At 39.4% G+C, this 7413-nt stretch overlaps 1 pseudogene; it reads left to right on the top strand.

The window, feature by feature from the left end:
* The first annotated feature begins 1436 nt into the window (after positions 1-1436).
* Positions 1437-5239, top strand: LOC111748953 (olfactory receptor 52N2-like; annotated as a pseudogene).
* Positions 5240-7413: the final 2174 nt, after the last annotated feature.

Raw genomic sequence — 7413 nt, 5'->3', positions numbered from 1 at the left:
GATCTCGCTTTAAAGTCTGTTTTATCAGAGACTAGTATTGCCACTCCTTCTCTTTTTTGCTTATTGTTTTCTTGGTATATAATTTTTCCATCCTTTGAATTTCAGTTAGTCTCTAAAGTGTCTCTCTTGTAGATATCATATATAGAGATCATGATTTTTTATCCATTCTGCCACTCTCTGTCTCTTTACTGGTGCACTTAGGCCATTTATATTCAGTGTAATTATTGATAAGTATGAGTTTACTGCTGTCATTTTTTTTTCTTTTGTGGTGTTAACAGTTTCTTTTTACTGCTTACTCTTCTGTACTGAGTTCTTTTTGTTTATGTGTTTTCTTTTCATCTCTTTCATTATTTTTGATTTTGTGTTTGCTGAATGTTTATTTTATTTTTATTTATTTATTTGTGGGTAGGTTTGTTAAGGTTTTTGTGGTTACCTTGAAATTTACATTTATTTTTCTAAATTTTAACCAGTCTTTTTCTTTTTTTGGTATCGTTTTGACTTTCTTTCCATATGAAAGTTCTATCAGTACACCATTTATTCTTTTTTTTGTTGTTGTTGTGACATTGTCATTTACATATTGACGTTTCTGGTACCCTATTTTCAGTCTTTTAGCCTTTTGAATTCCGTATCTGGGTTGGTATCTGGTTGATCTGTCCTATGTCCTAGTCTTGGATTTTTTTTTTTTTTTGATGTTGGTTCTTTGCCCAGAGGACTCTTTTTAATATTTCTTTTAATTTTGGTCTGGTTTTTACATATTTTCTTAATTTCTGCTTATCTGGAAGTAACCTAATTTCATCATCATAACTGAGAGACGATTTTATTGGCTATATAATTATTGAGTGGATTTTTTTTTTTTTATCAAGATATTATATATATCATCCTATTGTCATCTTGCCTGCCTGGTTTCTGCTGAGTAATCATAAAAAAAAAAAAAAAAAAAAATCATTGCTTAGTCTTATTGGTTCTCCTTTGCAAGTGACTTTTCATTTATGCCTAGCTGCTCCCAGGATTTTTTGTTTGTCTTCGGTTTGGGCCAGTTTGATTATGACATGTCTTGGTGACTTTCTTTTGGAGTCTATCCTGTATGGGATATGGTGAGCTTCTTGGATAGATATCTTCTCATATTTCATGATATTAAGGACGTTTTCTGCCAGCAAATCTCCAACAACTCTCTTTGTGTTTTCCATTATCCCCACTCTGTTCTGGAACTCCAATTACTTGTAGGTTTTCTCTCTTGATAGTATCCCACATAATTCTTAGGCTTTCTTCTTTTTTCTTCATTCTTTTTTTTCTGATTTTTCCTCAGACAAACTGATATCAAGGGATTTATCTTCAATCTTACTAATTCTGACTTTCATTGTCTCAATTCTGCCCCTATGACCATCTAGAGTTGCCTAATTCTGAAATTTTATTGTTTGGATTTGTAGTTACTGGTTTCAATTGGTTTCTAGTAGCCTATTCATTCTGTCATTTTATTCTTGCATTGTTTTCCTGAATTCTTCTATTGCTTTGTGTGTTCCTTGGTATAATCTGTGTTGTCTCTGATTGACTTCTTGAACTCTTGGAAGGCTCTGTAGTAGTTTTTTGAGTTCTTTATCAGGAAATTCTATTTCCTTATCTTCCTCTGGCAAGTTTTCTGGTTCTTTATTTTGGCCACTGGCTAGAACCATCTTGTCCTCCTTCTTTATGTGATTTGACATTGATTGTTGTCTCCAAGGCATCAAGAAGTTATTATATCTATTTTATTTTTGTTTTTTGCACCCTGGATTTTTGTTTTGTTTTATTTTGATATGTGCAAGTAGGCTGGGTGTGTTTGCTACTCCAGTTGTTAATCTCACCACGTTGAAGCTCTCGCCTCCTGTCTCCAGGTGGGTGGAGAAATTACGAGGTATTTGAGCCCAGAAATCTGTTCACTGTTCTTGTGGGCTTGCTGAGGATGTAGGTGGTGTTTTCAGCAATGTGATGCATCTGTCCTGCTGATTACCTGGCTGTGGGTGCAGGGGGTGTTCTCCTTGGTCATTCATTGTGTGCTGTGTATGCTCTGCCACTTGCTGAATGATTGTAACCAAGGTGCGTGGGTCATTGGTCACCAAGTGCATGGTGTGGAGGCTCTCATCCTGGTTAGGCAGGGCTATGGGGGTGGGGTGTTTGGAGCAGGCACAGGTCTCTGGTTGCAGTCTGGTGTAATGCGGGGGTGAGACAATAGACTGTTGGCTGCCTCCATGTGCCTGGGTGGAGTGCATGCTCCTGTCTGCTAGAGCGCATGGTAGGGGGTTAGTGCAGCTAGTCTTTGGGTGCCCAGTGTTGTTGGCTTTAGGGATTGTGGAGCAGCACTGGTTCCTAGGCCCTCATTGTGGGCAACTGGATTGACTGGATGGTAACACTAGCCCCCAGGCCCATGGTGTAGTTGATCAAGGTCCCTTCTTTGGGGGCAGGGTGCTGTCAAATGGCACAGATCTGCAGCTTCCACTTGGCTGCTGCAGGTGAAAATGAGTTTCACTGGAATTCCTGCCTGCTTTGTCCTAAGGTCATGCTGTTCCAGGTCAGCCAGCAAAGCACTGGTACAGGTGATCAGCAGGGGTGAGGGGCACTGCAAGTCTGTGAGCCTTTGTACCAGTGTCAGGGCTAAGGGGCAGGCACCTCAGACTAGTCTGAGAGCTACAGGCTTAGGGGATATGGGGTGTCAAATGTCAAAGATCAGAAGTTCCTACTTGGCTGCTGATTGTGAAAATGGATTTCAGCCCGAAACTCTGCCTGCATTATGCCAGTGTAGGTGTGCTGCGCAGAAATGGCCAGCAAGGCATAGGTGGGTGTGATCAGATGTGTGGAGTGAGCTGCAAGCCCATGGATCCCCCCACGCCAGTGGCTGGGTGAAGGGGTGGGTACCTCCAGACCAGGTCTGTGAGTTTCTGGCTTAGGGGATGTGGTGGTGTTCAATGCCACTGAACTGATGTCGGAGTGGGAGGAAGGTAGATAAGGAAGAGAGAGTGCTCCTGGGCCTGTGGAGCTCTGGTGGGGGTATGGGGCTGTGGTAAGCATGATGGGTTGGTAGCATGCACTTCATTTTCATAGGTCTGGTGTCACTTCTGTTTGATTCTGGAGTTGCATGTCCAGTTGGACCTTGCTTAGCTGCACCAGGTGAGGTGGGATCCTTCTTGGGATGCTGCTGCTTATGTCAATATGCCTGCACTGCACAGGTTTGCCTAGCAGGACACCAGTGATTCAGCAATCCATAATTCTCCATTTCTGCTGTTTTTGAATTGTCTCTCCTTCCACCTGTCACTCAGTCTAATTCTTCAGCTTTGTCTTTGTTGCCTTGGGTGTCTAGATTGTCATATATATTTGATTCTCCCTTTTTTTGGGGGGGTCTTTGTTGCAAGGGGGACAAAAGGAAGCACTAGACTATCCCACCATCTTGGCCCTGCATCTTAGAATATATGATCTTGAGCAAGTTATATGATATACTATTGTCTCCTAGTTTATATGAAACATAAACTTTCTTCATAATCTTTAAAGCAGGACAAAAGTATTAATTTGTGGGTTGCTACTTAAACTGTAAAGTTAATCTACTAATAAGGACTGATCATAGTTGGTGATACTCTACTCATATTTGTGTGATTTTAGTGACAAGACTCAGGTACAAAAGTCTGGGGAAAATCTGAGAGGAGAGAGTAGGAATGCCTTTTTGGAAGGAAGCAGACAACTGCAGCCCCAGGCATGTCTTTTTATTGGGATATGGTAAGTGTAATAGGGATGCTGGGTAGAGGTGTGGAAAGTGAGGACAGTTACTTAGACAAAGTATAAAACAACTAGTAGTGTAAAACTGTACTTCTTATCTAATTTTAGACATTATAGATCAAAGACTCAGTCGCTAGAGCTGGAAAAAAGATCTGATTATCAAAATAAGATGAAAGTAAATGACATTTAGGAATCTTAAGGTCTAAACCACTGCCTATTATCTGATCTCTACTCTTATCTCTCTCTTTCCCTTCCATGCAGAAAAAAATTGCTGTTAAAGATTGTAAAAAGCCCTTTTATCGGTCATTATGTCTGGTGCCAATAGCTTCAGCCTGACCCCAGGGTTCTTTATCTTGAATGGTGTCCCTGGACTGGAAAGTGCACACATCCGGATCTCCCTGCCATTCTGCTTCATGTACATCATCACTGTAGTGGGGAACTGTGGGCTCATCTACCTCATCAACCATGAGGAGGCTTTCCACAGGCCCATGTACTCTTTTTTAGTCCTGCTGTCCTTCACTGATGTCACTTTTGCAACACTAGTACACCCAATACACTCTGCACATTCTGGTTCAACCTCAAGGAGATTAACTTTAATGCCTGCCTGGTCCAGATGTTTTTTTGTACACATGTTGACTGCGATGGAGTCTGAGGTGCTCATGCTCATAGCACTGGACCATTACGTGGTCATCTGTTACCCCTTGCATTATGCCCCCATCCTCACCAACCCTGTCATCACTAAGGCTGGTCTTGCCACGTTTCTGAGGAGTGTGATGCTCATCATGCCATTTACCTTCCTCACCAAGTGCCTGCCCTACTGCCAGGGCAACTTCATTCCTCACACTTATTGTGACCACGTGTCTGTGGCCAAAATGTCCTGTGGCAATTTCAAGGCCAATGCTATTTATGGTCTCTTGGCAGCTCTCCTGATTGGGGGCTTTGATATGTTTTCTATCTCAGTGACTTGCACGATGATCCTGAGGACAGTGGTGAGTTTGTCATCTGCAGATGCTCCTCACAAGGCCTTCAGCACCTGTACCTCCCACATTTGTGCTATTGTAATCACATATGTTCCAGCCTTATTCACTATTTTGACTCACCGTTTTGGGGGAAAAATATTCCTCACCATGTCCATATCATTATTGCTAATCTCTGTTGGATGCTGCCTCCACCCTGAACCCCATTGTTTATGGAGTCAAGACCAAGCAGATCTGGGAAGGAGTTATCAAATTATTTTTTAGGGAGGAAAATGTCTTAACAATGAAACAGATTGATGATTTAATACCAAAAAAAAAGGGAAGACAAAGAACACTTTAGAGAAACCTCGCGAGTGTAAAATTAAACCAAAGTGGTCTCATTCCAGAAAGCAAGATTCATTGAATATTTTATATAATATTATCTGAATTATATTTTGTGGCACCCTATCTATTATAGTAAACCCTGGTGGCATAGTGGTTAAGTGCTATGGCTGCTAACCAAAGGGTCTGCAGTTCGAAACCGCCAGGCGCTCCTTAGAAACTCTATGGGGCAGTTCTACTCTGTCCTATAGAGTCGCTATCAGTCGGAATCGACTTGACAGCTCTGGGTTTTTTTTTTTTTAATCAATGATAAAAAATAATTGAATAAAAAATATACCACCTGCATTAGGGAAGTTCTCTCTTAAAAAGAATTCCACATCAGTGTAATTTCTAGGTGGTTAGGAAGCAATTGTATTGCTTAGACTTCTAATATATTTTGCATGTCAAACAAATCTCAAATGTCATGTACATTGGGAAGGAAATTAAAGGATATCCTGATCCTTTGAAGACCTATTCTTGGAGGGAACTAATAATATATTAAAGCGTCTTAGAGTCTGTGTAAAAAGGTCTTTAAAAGTCATTTGTTTCAGTGACTCCTTTTACCACCACTATTTCTTTCACTGCACAGTTTTGTGCGGCTTGTTTTAGTTAAGCCTAAGTTTCATTGGCTTTTCACAATCAAGAAAAATTATATTCATATATTTACATCAGTGTGATCTAAATGAAGAATAGTGGTAAATAGAGTAATGAGAATTTAGAACGAACAATTACTCAAAGGTAATTCTGAGAGTTTTTTTAAGGAGATAAAGACTAAGTCTTATAAATATTTGCAAAGTGGTGGTAAAAAACAGAAGAGATTCACCAGTAAAATATATAAACATTTTGGTTTGGCTGACTTTACAGAATTAACCAAATAGCTATCCCACTCTGGACAGGTGTAAGGGAAGTATATACTCAGTAAGAGAAGATGACAGAGGAATAAGAACTCAGTGTCATGGGCTATCAGAGAAAGGGGAACAAAAGTTGATAAACGTATTACCATTGAGTCAGTTCCTGCATTGGAACCCTACAGGACAGAGTCGAACTTCCCTGTAGGGCTTCCAAGGCTGTAGTCTTTAGGAAGGCAGATTGCCACATCTTTCTCCCACAAATCAGTTGGTGGGATCCAATGCCCACCTTTCAGTTAGCAGTCCAGCATTTAACTACTGCCCACAAGGTTCCAAAAAGTGATAGGAATGGTGGATATACGAGCGAGAACGAGCTGTAGGAAAAGAGAAAGAACAGTTTACTACGCAAAGTTTTGTGCCCTTGCAATTGATATTAATAGGAACAGATCTTCTCTTTCTTGGCTAGGTAGCTGAAGTTCTGTGTTAGATGCTTTATAAAGTAAAGCCTTTCAGAGGACTTATTATCAGTGAGTAGTCCCTCTCTGTCTTAAAAAAAAAAAAAAAAGCACACTTCCTTATGCCTGAAATTTGCTCTTTCTCCTGGCAGAGACTTTGCACATTTCCTTTTCTCTACCTGGAATGTCCCATCATTCACCATTCTTTCTTCTTCATCTTAATAATCTTTCTTATCCTTTAGTTGTTAGTTTAAAAGTCATTCATCTCCCCCTGTATTTTTACTTCAGATGATTGTCCATCCCAATTCATGTAATGTCTGACTCCTATATTGTCTGAGGGCAGGAAATAATACTTTTTTTGTCTTTTGATTTGTTTTACTCTAATTCCCATGTCCACAATAGGACCTGGGACTTAGTAGCTATGCAATATGTGTTTGATATATGAATGAATGGATGAATAATCTGCTTTTGTGCTTAGTCAATACGATATTTAAAATTAGTACAGAAAAAAATGCTAGATTACAGTTGACAAAATTTCTCAACAACCCCCCCAAGCTAAGACAATCTTATTTATTTCATTGTGTATTAAATGTTAGTTCAATTGTAGAGAAAAGATATTTTTTCTAAAAATATATCTTTTGCTGGTTAATAAGTGAAATGTTTATTTTTAAATTACATATTCCTTATTATACTTCTTTTACACTCAAATCTATTCCAATTTTTGACCATAATTAATCAGTGCAGTAAAATGATACTTTCTACAATAGCTAAAATAAAGTAGGATATCTTATCAGCTTTGACAAATTTAGAAACAAAACTACTGAATAATTGGTAAAAATGTAATTCATATACACTAAAATGAATTAGCCTGTATTTTCAAAGTAAGGTAGCCTCACATCACTTTCAAAGGTATCAACTTTTAATCCCCACTACAAAGATTTGGAGAAGGACATCATGCTTGGTAAAGTAGACAGTCAGTGAAAAAGAGGAAGACCCTCAATGAGATGGACTGGTATGGTGGCTGCAACAATGGGC

This window comes from Loxodonta africana, chromosome 7 (assembly GCF_030014295.1).
Source record: "Loxodonta africana isolate mLoxAfr1 chromosome 7, mLoxAfr1.hap2, whole genome shotgun sequence".
Classification (NCBI taxonomy): domain Eukaryota; kingdom Metazoa; phylum Chordata; class Mammalia; order Proboscidea; family Elephantidae; genus Loxodonta; species Loxodonta africana.
The sequence above is the reverse complement of the archived record's forward strand: the minus strand, read 5'-3'. Positions and strand labels throughout refer to the sequence as shown.